At 36.9% G+C, this 14,717-nt stretch overlaps 1 protein-coding gene across 1 annotated transcript in view; it reads right to left on the bottom strand.

The window, feature by feature from the left end:
* Positions 1–14,717, bottom strand: part of TRHDE (thyrotropin releasing hormone degrading enzyme) — a 202,099-nt gene that overhangs the window by 149,467 nt on the left and 37,915 nt on the right. The gene's annotated exons all lie outside the window — the stretch shown is intronic.

Genomic DNA, 14,717 nt, shown 5'->3' with positions numbered 1-14,717 from the left:
CAACATCTAAAAGAAACATGAAGACAATAAAGTCTGATCCAATTGAATGTCTTGACTAAAGCCTTCTAAATCAGATTTATGATAAATTCAAGGCCTAAATGAGGCATCACCTTTTAAAACCAAGCAGACAGGTAATTATCTTTATGTCTGAAATCATCTTCTTACAGTATGTGTTTTGGGGCCATCCCATTTAAAACATAAATCAAGTATGCATAGTGCACACCAAGGACAACCAATTGGTAACCTACATGTAAAGTCAGGCAGTTCATATTGATTCTCAAATCTGCAACTCATCCCATCTTTTGGCAGCTCTCCAACTACATACTGAATTTCTAGTCTAACAGCACCTGGGATTTCCCCATTTCAAGGCTCATCACAATGTATAAACACATGAAAGGAAGATGTCAAGCAAAGATTTCTCTAATAGAGTTTAAAGATGGAGAGATGGGTTCAATGTTACAACAGCTCCACTGGACATAAAAATAATGTCAAGAGAAGAGAAGGTAAACAAAAGGTTATTTATATGCTGTTAAGTACTACAACTGTACTGCCTTCACATTCACGTTGGCAGAGATGCAGAAGTTAACACAGTGTAGAGCAGCTAGTATGCAAGACTCAACTGTTGAATCCACCTCACAAACCAAACTTTCAAGATAAAGTCCAAGTAAATCCATAATCCCAAATGTCATTAAGTGTGACTTGAGGTGAGATAAATAAAGGAAGGGAAAAATCCTTTTTCATCTCCGTTTTAAATGCTACAGAAAAAAATATTTTTAAAGAATACAAATCTTAGTATGCTGCTAAAAACCATTAAAATTTCATTACATTTTGAGCACATGTGATTTTTAAACCTGAAGTAAATCTCAGATGGTAGTTTTAAACAATCAGGTACCAGATTCAGCTTCAGCTTCCTGCTAACTGAGTATGGAAAATACAGTACACCACAGACAAGTGTAACATACAAATGAGAAAACAGTTTGACTCAGAGGCCACTGCTATCCTAAAATGGCACACACAGAAAGACCAGAAAAGGATAACAAAGACAATTAGCACTATAATAATGATACTCAGGATTCAGTATATAAAGTCAATCCTCTCTAAGACAGCAAAAATGAGAAAATATTATGATTAGATTTTGAAGTAAAACTCAGTCATCAGTATAAAGAAGTGTAAGCCAAGGTTCTAATATTTCTTTATTATAAAATCCAATGTATGCATCTGCTGTTTCATTTTTCACTAAATCTGCTAAGACAAAGAAAGAATCTTTACAGGTGCAACTTTGTAATATAAATTATACCAAAAATGCAACCTCATTCATGCTCAAAGAAATGGTTTATGCTTTTGAGAATGTGCCCCCTATAACAGATTTGTGAGAAAATGAAGAAGATGCCTTTCCATACCTCAAGAAAAGTGTCAGTCATTGGAAAAGAAGGAACTGTATATGAGATGAATGCACTCGTGCAATTTCTCCATCAGAGCATGAGACACAGAGCTACTGACAAAAGAATCATAAACATGTATTGAGGGAACAGCGTCAACAAATGAAAATTTACTACCTTTCTATGACATATCTTTCACTAGGATGCTTAGTTTAAGGAAGAACAAGGTGCTAGAATATTAGGATAAAGGAAAGATGTCTTACTGAAGAGACTCCACCCACATGTGGGTGTTTATCTGAATCCAGTTCTATGTAGATCTGCACCACAAATTAGGTTTTAGTAACTTGAAGAAAGGCATTATCCCTTGCCAGTGATGATAGATGGATAAAGACACTCAAAAAAGCTTTTAAATATACCTGAGGGGTTCTGCATTTTAATACCATGAACCAATAGCAACATCATCAGAAATTTCCCATCTTCACACTGTGCCACCTGGACTTGTTCATAATCCCTAGGTCAAAATGCCTTGATCCTGGATGTACAGTGAAGGCAAATTGCCAGCTGGGAGTGTTAAAATGAGTTTCAGTGAAGCTCACCAGTCTAACAGATCAAAGAATATACTGTCAAAAGACTGGTTCTGCATGAAATTACCTTCCAAAATATAAAATAGCTTGCTTGTCAAGTCAAAAGTTTTGATATGAAGAAAGACATTTATATTATCTCTAGTCCTATTACCTCTGTATAGGAGCCCTCCTTCTAAATATGAATATTGAAGGGAAACAATTCTACAACTGCTGTGTCTATCAACTTTTATTTATAGACTACTTGAATAATGGAAATGAGCTGCTAGTGGTAGAATATAAGACAGTTCTTCCTCTCCAGGTGGGTTGACTCTGCCACCTTTATTTTGATGACAGCAATCAGAGGCTTTCTGATGCTGAGGTGCCTGATTTTGATAACACACACAACATACACTAGAATGTTACAAGTTACTTTGGAATTACACTTAGTTCTACCCTGCTGTACCATCTGTGACTATAATCTTCCAGGATTATAGTTTCATGCATACTGCCAGCAGACCTGACTTAAGAAATTCTGGACAGCCCAGACAGCAGCAGTTTCTCAGCTGTGGGACCAGCCTGAAAAACAGTTCTCTGGAAAGAGGTGGTTAAAAATAACCTCCAAAAAAATCAAAGGGAAGAAAACTACTTTAAACCACTGAAGTTAATGTCTTATAAAACTGCACATAGGACAGACTGCTTGGGTCTGATGAAAAAGAACTGCAGCAATGATTTGAAAGTGCAGGAGGCAACTAGACAAAGGTCAGGATACTTCTGAAATGAGGGACAACTAGTTCATAACCAACGAACAGGACCCATCTTCTCCATGGGACCCACAGATAAGAGCTTGCAAACTGCCACAATGTCGCGGTTTAACTAACCCCAAGCAGCCAAGCACCACAGAGTAGCTCACTGCCAGACCAGTGGTACCAAGGAGAGAATCAGAAAAATAAAAGCTGAAAAACTTGTGTGTTGAGATAAAGACAGTTTAACAGGGAAAGCAGAAGCTGTGCACACAAGCAAAGCACAACAAGGAACGAACTCCTCACTCCCCATGGGCAGGCAGATGTTCAGCCACCTCCAGGAGAGCCCCAACAGTGACTTGGGATGATAAACACCATCACTCCAAACTCCCCCTTCCTCCTTCTTCCCCCCATTTTATATAACTGAGCATGATGTAATATGATCTGGAATACCTCTTTGGTAAGTTTGGGTGACATGTTCTGGGTTTGTCTCCTCCCAACCTCCCAGGCACCCCCAGTCCCCTCACCAGTGTGGCAGCATGAAAAGCAGCAAAGGCTTTGGCTCTGCATAAGCCCAACCCAGAAATTTCTGAAGTGTTCTGAACACTGTGTTCAGCACAAATACAAAACACAGCTCCACACCAGCCACCAAAAGAAAATTAACTCTACACCAGCAAAACCCACCACACCCAATCTTCTCATTATCAACATTCCCAATGTCATTGCATGCTTGTAAGACCCTCTGTTCCCAGATTCCTTATCCCATAGTGCACGCTTCTTGGTTCTATGATCAGACTTACATCTGTTATATATGACAGCAGAAAGGTGAGAACTATAGTTTGGGAGAGCCTTCATAAAAGTCTGGTATCTGCTGACTGGAATTTTATAGATACATGTTCTTACAGTCTTTATAGGCTTACCACCATAAAATACAGCCAGGATATATTGTTGGACAGACAGATTAATATTAAAGGAACATTCACAGACAAATATATGTAAAATTTCAAGAGGTTAGAACTACATATAGGAAGATTTGCTTTTAATGTTTAAAATTACATTTTACTCACTTGTAATGCTATTTTTCTGCACTTCACTATTGAAACATTAAATTATCCTTCAGCTGTGTACTTAGATTTGACCATTTTATACTCCACATCAAAGCTGTCACACAGCAATTGTATTTTGATTGCGAAGAGCAAGCTTTTTTTTTTTTTTCCAAGAAATACACTGACAAAGATAAAACAGTGACTTTTTCTGGGCTGGACTTCATCCAGCTGTCCCCAAATACAATATAAGCATTATAGAAAGCTGTCTGTTCACTTTTACTCTGAATTACTTAGAGCAATTTAAAATATCCTTCAGCTTTACTTGGCAAGATTCTTGTCTTTGGAAGGTTTTATTAAGAGCTACATAAAATCATTGTGTTATCAATCATAACTTGTACAATTCAGACCGTTTTCATCACTTGGAAATTGTTGTATGGCTTCTACACAAAATCCTAGAGATGGATGGCATGAAGCATAAAACTGCATTTCTAATGCATCTGTTTGTTACTGAGTAACAGCCTTCTTCTTACAAGTCAATTGTCTGTGATTACCTTAAGAGAGAAGCAAAGCTTAAAACATTTCAAGAATAGGGGGAAAAGTTGCCTAGGAATTAATTTTTACATTACCAGTGAAAAGACATATAATGCATTTTTCTATGTATCTAAGTTAGGGATGACAGTTTTGTGAGGCTTTATATATTTCCACACCTGAGAATTAGCATCCTAGGAAGCACACCTCTCAGACCAACGTCAAAGTGGGAAATATTGCAGTCACTTGTATGTCCCTCACATGCATCTTCAATACTTAACCACGAAAAGATGCAAGTTCCAGCTGCCTATTGTCTCCATACCTACTCAAATTCTGACAACTGAACATTTTATACATGTCTGACCAACAAAACATCTGCCTGCCCTCGCTTCTTAGCACTCTTTGGCTTTCAGTTCAGCACCTAAATAGGACAACAGAACTGTGCTGCTTCTCCATTTGCAAATGCATTGCATGTAAACAGCGATTACAATGTCCTTAGGTACTACAACAACCATGGAAACATCTCACAATTTCCTATGAGGAATTAAACCACTGACCTCTGTTACTGTTTGAGAGTCACATCATAATGACCAACGTGTAAGTAAAGTTCTGCCAAATTACCTGTGCTTTTAAAATACTACTTCAAAAGGAAACCTAGTGCCATAGTGGTAGTGATAGACCAAAGTCCCTGCTGAATAAAATACATATCAGGAGCTCTTTTGGCATGGTCCGTTCCACTGGTAACTTCTCTATTGTTGCAGAGCTCATGATCAATTACAAAGCCACAGACTCGGGGACTATTTGGAAGCAGTTTCTAAAGATTTATCTAAGCCCCAAGAGAAACAGCAATAGCTGCAGGAACTTATGACAACGGTCTCCAGAATACATTTCTAGGTTCTTTTGTGCACCCGTCCCTTTTCCTCCCATCCACTTCAGGATTCAACTGCCCAGCAACTTACATTGTGCAGCAGTGCCAAACACCCCAAGAAGAAAAAGCAACTGCATCTTCCTAGACTAAAATGTTGCCCAAGTTTAATTTCAGTGAGCACTTGCAAATGACAAGGAACATATTTTTTAGTTGAACAGTGGGCGTTGTTTTAGCTTAATACACTTCCTGAAGTGTGCTATCACTATGACAAATATACATCTTCACAAGGACAGCTTTGTTAGATGTGTTACTGATAAGAATCAGAGAGCGACAGAAATCACAGTCTTCACAGTACTGATCCTGAATCTGGAAATGTTATGGTTTAAATACACAAGCAGATGGTATTTAAATAAATTAGAAGAAAAGGAGAATTCATATAGAACAAGAGAGAGCAGGGAAAGCAAGTTTAGAAGTACCTACCAGAGATCTCCACAAGATTTTAATTAAGTGATTCTTTCAATGTCCATATACCATTTTAAGAAGCTTGCCAGCACACAGGAAATAAAGTGGGGCGAGGGGGAAACGCACAATGGTAATTCACTTGTTTAAATTAAAGTTTTTCAGCCATCTTAATATTTTCATCGTTACACTGAAAATCATTGGTTTCCATAATGTAAAAATGAAGTTGCTTCAGGCATGGAACTGCAAACGTAGCATAATTCATTGTGTTAGGATATTTTTCAGTTACAATATCCTTAGCAAAAGCAATAAAAGGTGAGCACATATATCCCTTTGAATTTCAGTAGCTTACAGAAACTAGCTGGTACAGGTAGAAGGTTTATAACTAAGCCAGCAGAATCTAGCCAGCAGCAATAGGTTTATTCAGCTCAGTAGCTATACACTTTCTCACATCCTTTGTATGAACAGAAATCTCTGGCCTACTTAAGTCCCACTTTAATGTGTTATGATCTTTTCAAGACACTGTCATAATCTCTTGAAAGAAACTTTGCATGCTTTGTGCTGATATATGAAAATGTATCTTCTTTGCATCTGTATTCATGGGGTTTTTTTTACAGTTTAGAAGTAAGATGTGAAAGCTCATTTTTACACATCTACATAAAGACTTTTAACTGTTTCTAACACTCAGAATATTTTCAGTAACTGGTAACTTTTTTCTAACTCTCACTGCACCAGTAATGCATACCTTTTAGATTTACTAGGAAGAATATTAATTCGATTATTTTGAGAGTGTGTGTGTGCATTCTTCCCTCATCTATTTCCTTTATGGCACAAGGTTCATAGTGAAAAAGAATTTGCTTAGTAGTAGGGACAATTATGGAACTGTCATGATCTTGGCATTACATTGTGTGACTAGGTAACGTTTTAAAATATTTACATGTATATTTCAAAACAAGCATAAGAAAATAAGCAAAGCCAAATACAAATCAGTTTAAGTGAGGCAGTGGACAAAGTGCTTTATCATTAGTTTTGCTTAGTGAAACTTCTGTTTCTCAATGCAATATATTTGCTGCCCTCAAAGCAGCATATAATGGAAAACAAACTTAGTCACAATACCATCTGGAGGGCATAAAAAACTACCCCAAAAGAGCACAATCCTTCTAAAACTGAAAACATGGAGAGTTAACAGGAACACTTCTTCAGTGCTGCAGGGAGGTAAAAAAAAGAAAACAAAAATAATCCAAAACCCAATTGTTCTTCTTCTCACTTACTTTTAGCAATGATACTGATAAGAAAAATAAATAAATTCATATACTCCTAAAGGTCCTAATAATCAGCACGAAACTGATGACAGGATTTTTGAAATTGCTGTGAAAACAATTGCTACCTATGCAAAAAGAACAACACAATGCAAGTATTGTTAAAATCTCCTTTTAGTCTTTCTGCATGGACGTTGTCATTCCAGACACTTAAGAGACTTATTTAAAGTAGCAGAAGGTACAGATTAGATCTGAAACTACATTTAAGCATCCTAAATCAGTTTGCTAAGTCTTCAAACAGCAAACCCTAAGAGGAGGAAGGCAAGGAATTATGCAAACCCTAACAGCTCTAAGTGCCTCTAGTGAGGGAGAGATGCAGGAAAAATGTCTTTTAAGGCTTCTTACCTGTTTCAACCAAGGAAATAGGCTGTAGTACGATTTTCAGTCTAAATAAAATTGTGCTTCTGAGATACAACTCTGAACAGACTTCTGAAATAAGACTGAACATCGCCATGACATCACCTTTTCCAGGGCTGGAAGCAACAGCAACTATAGGATTCAGCAAACAGGCAGGGGTAAAACTGGTACAGAACACATTTTTAGACAGGAATAGAAAAAGATTCCATTGCATTGGTTTATAGTTCCTCTTAGACTCATTTGAACTTGTTTCTGAGTCCGGCCTGAAACTGAGTTGTCTTCATTTTTCAAATCAAATGTGGAAGGCTAAAAACCACAATGCTGAATGAGAAGAAAATATTAGTGAAAGATACTGCTGCTGCTACTGAAGTATGCAAAACTGCCTGCCTCAATCAATTCATACCAAGCTTTAAAAATAATAGAATTGACCTGTACTCCAACTACACATGTTAAACAAAAAGTCTGAGTGAACTGTGTCAGTTTTTAATGTGGACAATCCTATAATCTACCTTGGTTTTTTTCCTCACTAGAACAACACTTTTATTTTGCTGAGTTTCACTCTTCAGGACATCCTCTACTTCATATAGTAAGGCAAAAAAAAACAGGAGTCACCATAGTATCCTATCCTTGTTTACCCTTCTTTCATTTGAAACTGCAATGTTAAATGAAAACTGGAACCTTCATGAATTGAACTTGAAATTATTTAAAGTTCATACAAGTACGAACCAAAATTACAGATAATCAAGCAAGTCAACAGTAAGCTTTCATATTTACTCAAATATTGTCATTATGAACACATTACTCCATTACATGCTATTCCATTCGCTTTGTTTGTAAATAAAAAGTTCTCTTGAAGGTGCTGTTTAAATCATGTGTGTAAGACTGCATAGGGGGACTGTACATTTTGTTAGGTCAACAACAGCCATTTCCTTTTCCACCATAAGACAACGTTCTTGAGCAGATTGTGTAACACTTCTATCCTATCTTAGACATAGGTGGCATTAGGTTTCTACCTCAATTGTGAGAGAAAAAGCCATTACTTTCTCCTTCTCTGTATTCTAATTGATACAGATCAACTGCATAACCTAATTCATTCAAACAAAATGCTATAGGTACAATATTCAAAAGAAAAAAATTAATGGTTTAGCACATTCTACTACAATCCAACCTTCCTACATGTTCCAGAAATATTCACACACCCCCTTTTCTTGAGCATCACCTAAATCTACCACTGTATCTTCAGTGACACAACTTATCTTTTTTCTAAACCCTTTTGTATTTGTTTTGCTGCCATGTAACTCTGAGTTTTGCATGGTAACTTTCATAGTGTCACACCATGCACAGAAAGTAATTCTCACAGAATCCTAGCGACATAGAGACCCTAACCTCTAATAAAAACTACTGTTCATAATGCCAATAAAAACATGAAGTTCACTGTGGACCAAAGGCCTAAGCTTTCCCTACACGTGCTAATTTAAAATAAAGCTATAGTTGCTACTATAAAAGGTCTCAGCTGCTGGTCAAAGTCTCTGATGAACCCTCTCGACTCTCTAATCTAACAGGTTATTAATATTGTTCTGTGGCCTCTCTTAAAATTACTTCAAAAGCTAGACATGGTCAATCAGGTATGAGAGCTCTGCTCAGGCAAGTGAAAGGAACTATAATGAAAGCTACTTCAGTCACAGCTATGTAAAAAGCATTTTGGATTCATGTGCTTTTTAACCATCTCATACCAGGTAGAAGTTCACACAGTTTTCTGGTGATTCCCATAATTTCTATGGGGTTTCTGCGTCTGTCAAAGATCTTACCCCATTCTATAAAACCTACAGAAGTATTCACTTTGTCTTTTATCCATCTAAAAGTCAGAGATGAAATTTAAACTATCCAGATTAGTTTCCTCTCTGTAGAGTCAGAAGAGATACCTTTACCGGTACCTTCTCGGACAAGATTAATTTCTCCTAACTCATGATAAAACGCATCATTTTCTGAAGGCATCTGTGTTTCTCACAAGGTAGAGAGCTAAGAATATACACTGCTGAAATTCAGTGCACCCACTTCTACACTGGTACTAACTGCTCAAATGACATACTGAAGAGCAGCTTGGGAAAGATCTATTTACATTCAGATGAAGGATTCTCCTGGCTCAAAAACAGCCCCGACATTTCCAGGGAATCTCCTACAATCTCACATCCTATTACCCTTTCATAACAGCGTCACTCCTAGGTGGTTTTTTTCTTCTTTTTTTCATTCTTTTTAAATTACTCATTGAAGAGCCAAGCTGATTTAGCCAAGCAGCCAGTGGGGACACTGTTAGACTTGGTCACCTTGTTTTTATTATGGGCTGACTGAATTGCTACTGCTAATAATACACCTGTCTGAACACTTTCCTTATCTGAGAGGTATGGATTCTATTCATGTCACAGTTAAGAGGGAAGGGAAATCACAACATAACAAAAAGAAAACATTCCATTCCGAAGGGGATTATTTCCACCAGGGCCCATTCATCTTTATTCTATATAAGGCTCCTTTATTCCTATACATAACTTTTCCCATCTCCTGCAAACAATATCAGCCCTGCCACGCTAATGTAACAGAGAACTCCTTAACAAACTTCCAAGACCTGTTCAAATGCTCACCGTGAACCATATTAAATTCACTAATGGAAATAATTGGTTTATCATTTGAAATAGTTTAGAGCAATATAGTATGAGTAAGTCCTAACTGACGACTATTTTTTTCCCTTCTTTGTTAACATTATACTATGGATTGATTTCCTATGTGGTTTCTTTCAGTTTAGTAATTCAGTTCTTTCCTAAGGAACTGATATCAAAGCATTGTTCTGAGAAAATAAGAAAATACATTGCTTGTCCCTATGGCTGAAACTGGAATTTTTCCCCCTGGTGTCCTGACCAGTTTCTGTTTTGAAGTGCTCATAGCTTATAAATGTACCCAAAAACAATTTAAAAACAAAAATAAAATATATATATATATATATAAAATAAAAGCCCTCCCATGCAAAAACCATACCCCACACCCCAAAGGGAAGAAGTGACACAGTTTCTCTGTGTAGGAATTATCTGTATCAACAAAGAAAACAGCAGGCTTCAACACTGCTGCCTAAACATGTGTGACAGCCCCAACTGAGATGTTCAAAGCTATTAAAAAACAATAAATCCATGTGAGGTATGGGCAGCATGTCAGGTATGGGCAGCCATGGCCCAACAGAATCTCATCTGAAACCCAGCAGGACATTATCTAAGAGTTCTCACGATATCTCATAACATTTAACAGTACCAGTTAATAATGTTTAGGTGTATCAGTCAAGGTCTTAGTGACTGCTCCCCCAACCTTCCCCATTCCAGAAGTTAATTAATGATTTAATTTTATAGCCAGAGGGAAAAAAAAAAAAAAAAAAGAAAAAAGCTATCTTGCTTGGTGTTATACAGTAATTTCAGTTCAGAGATGGACAGGTGGCAGGAAGCCTCACTTTGCTAGAGAGAAAGCATGAGGGTAGAATTGTGAAACTTTTAGCATAACTTAAGCAGAGAATGCAGGTAACAACATGGAGGTTCACCCTACAAGGAGCAGCAGAGACAGGAGGAAGGACAAAGGAAGGGGAAGAAAGCACTAGCACAAGAACTGCTGATGGAGATGATGGAAGATCAAGCAGGGCAGAAGGCAGCATTGCAAGGAATAGGTTAGGAGCATGTCCAAGAGTCAAGCTAATAGTAAAGCACTTAAATCAAAATGAACAGTTAATCACTGGTGCTCACAGCAAGTCACCTGGCTAACATAACAACAGCATCTCAACACTTTTTTTCTCTGAGTCTGCAACAACTCACTCCACACTAGGCAGTAGCAGTTCTCTGTCACCAAAATACTCGCTGTCAACCATCAGGGAATTGAACAGTGGTACGTAAGTTTCTTTTAAAAATCAAACGGGAACATTCCCCTGTTCTCATTCTAATGGCTGAGCTATTTTTTACATCATAAGAAAGAATTTAAATTCTTCAGTGAGACGCTTTAGAAACTGAATCCTCCAAAAATACTCCACGAGCAAATGTTAATGGTCCAATCTTGTCTTCCATTGTGCAGCATGTTCACTAAATCCCTTGGAAAACCATTTTCTGAGATTTTGCATTCACAACTTCAAAGTGTTTTATGCAGCATAATGAAAATAAAACCATAAAATTTTTTTATTAAGCAGGTAATTAGTACCCCAACCATACCTGGAAAGGAAAAAAAAACCCACCAAACAATAACCACATAAAATATATCAGATGAAATTCCAAAGTTCACTATACAGCAAATCTACAGAAAAGGACTTTTAGGAAGTCTAAAAATATATTTCACTTAGGGGTGTTGGTGGAGGAGAGGCTGGACATGAGCCCACCTGGGGCTGTATTAAAAGCAGTGTGACCAGCAGGGTGAGGGAGGAGATTCTGTCACTCTACTCCGCTTTCACAGGACCCCACATGCAGTGGAGTCTTGGTTGGAAAAGCCAGTCAGCCCTTCCACCTCAAACCATTTACAACTGAAGAATCACAGCTGTCCACGTGGCAAGAGGGCTTGATTACCTTTTTTATTCTCCATAGTGTGACTTTTACTCCGACCTTTGAAGCCTCTCTTTTAAGATGGTGGGGTTTTTTCTGTCTTTTTGGGTTGTTTTTTTTTTTCTTTTTAAATTTCTAAGCTTTTGCACTTCAAAACAGCAACTGGTCAGGGCTTTAGGGGGAAAAATTCAAGACTTCCGGTCTCAAAGACCCTCATAAGAAAAAGCTCTATGCATATAAAGCAGTTTTTTGTGCAGTGCAAACAAGATTAAAAATAACTATGTGATATAAATACAGAAATATTTTGTATTCACTAGCCATAAGAATATAATTAAAAACCCTTCTGCATATCTTTTTAGATTAAATAGAATTCAATCGTTTATCTACCCATCACTTTAACTAACGTTTACAATGACAGTGTTATAGTCCTGGAAAAATTTAGGTCTTTTTAAAAGACATGATTTTTCATGAATGAAACTCATATAAAAATTATTGGCTTGAACCCTTTCACAAGCACTTTCCAGTTCAGAGTATGATGTAGGAAAAAGAAGCAGATACCTGCATGTCAAGTAGAACTTCTGTGGAAATTGTTAATTCTACTTAGAGAAATTCCGAATTCACATTCATTACCACAATTCACATCAATTGGAAAATAAATCTACTTCTCCAGAGCATTCAGAAGGCAGTAGAGACCATATAAGATGTAAAAAAATCTTAGCCACATCCATCTGAGTGCATGTAAGCACAGGAAGAAAGCCTGGTCACCACCAGTCAGGTGGTCAAGAGCAACAGGAGGAACTGGTTCCTGTAGGGAACACTGGCTGATGCATTACAAACTCAAGTCAGGAGAACTAGTTCCAAATGCCTTGGAAATGGACCTCAATGACTCAGAAGTGAACAAATGAACACAGATCTTTCTGATACAGCAACACATCTAAAGAGCCTAAACGTCCTCAGATATTTCTACCATATGGAGAGTTCAAATGGATGACCACCTAGATGGTTAAGTGCTTTGCCAAGGGTGGCAGGGCTGTAGCTCCAATTCTAACACAGACAGACAGCCTCACAGACACCACTGACAGTAAAAATGTCTCAGTCAATAACTGGTACAGCACCTCCATAGTTAACTGGTCAGTATTTCAACAAAATTATTTTGTAAACATAAATTGTGCTTTCAACCAAAATAATTACATTCGGTTAAGTTTCTTTTTGTTAGAACTGCAAAGTACATGAAACAATTTTTTTAAAAAAAATCTATGCTTGAAACAGAACATTTTCTATAAAACTGTTGACATTAAAAAGCTTTCCAAAGTACATTCTTCATTTTTCACTCCCACTTTCACATTTAGAAGTGAAATTAAAAACTTCTGAAATGCCCCACCGAAGAAAATATGCTCATTTTTCTTAAAACGTTAATAAAGTACTCAATCCTTTGCAGTGCTGACAGCAGTAAATCAGATGAGTCCTAAGCTTTTGGAGAGCCCAAGTGAATTTTCAGTATCAACACATTTACCTGATGCACACGCTTTTTCCATTGCTGTCACTAATGCTCTTTTGTCTTTTCATTTAGGAAATTTTTCAATACTACTGCAAAATCCTTATCATAGACAGATTACAGTATTATCATTTTTAGTCCATTCACCCATCAGACTACTGTCCCTAACCTTCTAACCTTTGAATTTTTTTTTCAAGTTAAAAATAAAAATTCGGCATTCTTTCAGGTTTAAGACACCAACACATGCTTAAACATAGCAATCAGTGTTTGGAGGAACTGGAACAAATATACCTATATTAATATGCAAATAATTAAAAAAAAATATTTACATCACTGAGTTTAGAAAATTTTCTTCCCATATATAAATTAAATAAACTCAACCTTACTATATTATGAAAAATTATTCTCTATAGTAATTATTTTCATAGTACCACTACTGAATGGCTGAAGTCTTCACACAGTATTTCCTATTAACAATTTTACTGCAAGTATTTGATGAAAAAATACAGTTTCACTTGTGACTATTCCTCCCATTCTGCTCCAAAATGATCCAAACTGGAATATATTCACTTGCAACGAGATATTTTTAAAAGATATGCCACAGCACAATGACAATGGATATAGCATGTTGGGTTTAAAGACCATATGTTACAATTTTAAAAGCTACTCTGACGCAGATACAGTTACTAGCACTGCTGCCAGCTGGCATTCTCAATAAACCACCTGAAGTCATGATGTTTGGATATTTAGATGATCTTTAAGATCCCTTTCAACCGAAACCATGCTATGTTCATCTTTTCTATTCAACAAGTTCTTGATTCTTTTTCTCGCCCCTGTAAGCCTAGAACTTCCTTTACAAAACATTATTAACACACTTGAAGACATACATGAAAGTATACACAAGAAGTTTGTGTATACTTAAATATGCCTTATGCTTGTTTTACCCATCTGCATATTTCTCTAGGACAACACTGCCTATAACCTGCTACTAAAAGACACCAAGAAATAAATGCCACAACATACTTACAAAAATAATCATGCAATACCCTCATCTAGAAACATCAATTACATTATCTATCTCCTACACCATTAGCTGTAAGTCCAATAAACCTACTCAGCAGGCAAGGGATTTAATGAAATAAACTCTGACTTCCTGGGATGATCACCTGTGGTTCCAACTCTAACACTTCTGATCAAACGCATGCTCTCTTCCTGCTGCTGAGCAATAGGCTTTTCTGAATCTTTATCAAACATGCTCCAAAGGAGGGAGGGCATAATAACACTGTGGAGAGTATTTAAATGAGTAGGAGACAAGCTGATTGTGGGGAAAGAGAGGATGAGAAGAAACTATTTTTAAAAAATAATATAAATTTATGGGGTTTACATTTATGTCACAGTAAAATAAATTCA

This window comes from Sturnus vulgaris, chromosome 5, assembly GCF_052056855.1.
Source record: "Sturnus vulgaris isolate bStuVul1 chromosome 5, bStuVul1.hap1, whole genome shotgun sequence".
NCBI classification, from domain to species: Eukaryota; Metazoa; Chordata; class Aves; order Passeriformes; family Sturnidae; genus Sturnus; species Sturnus vulgaris.
The sequence above is the reverse complement of the archived record's forward strand: the minus strand, read 5'-3'. Positions and strand labels throughout refer to the sequence as shown.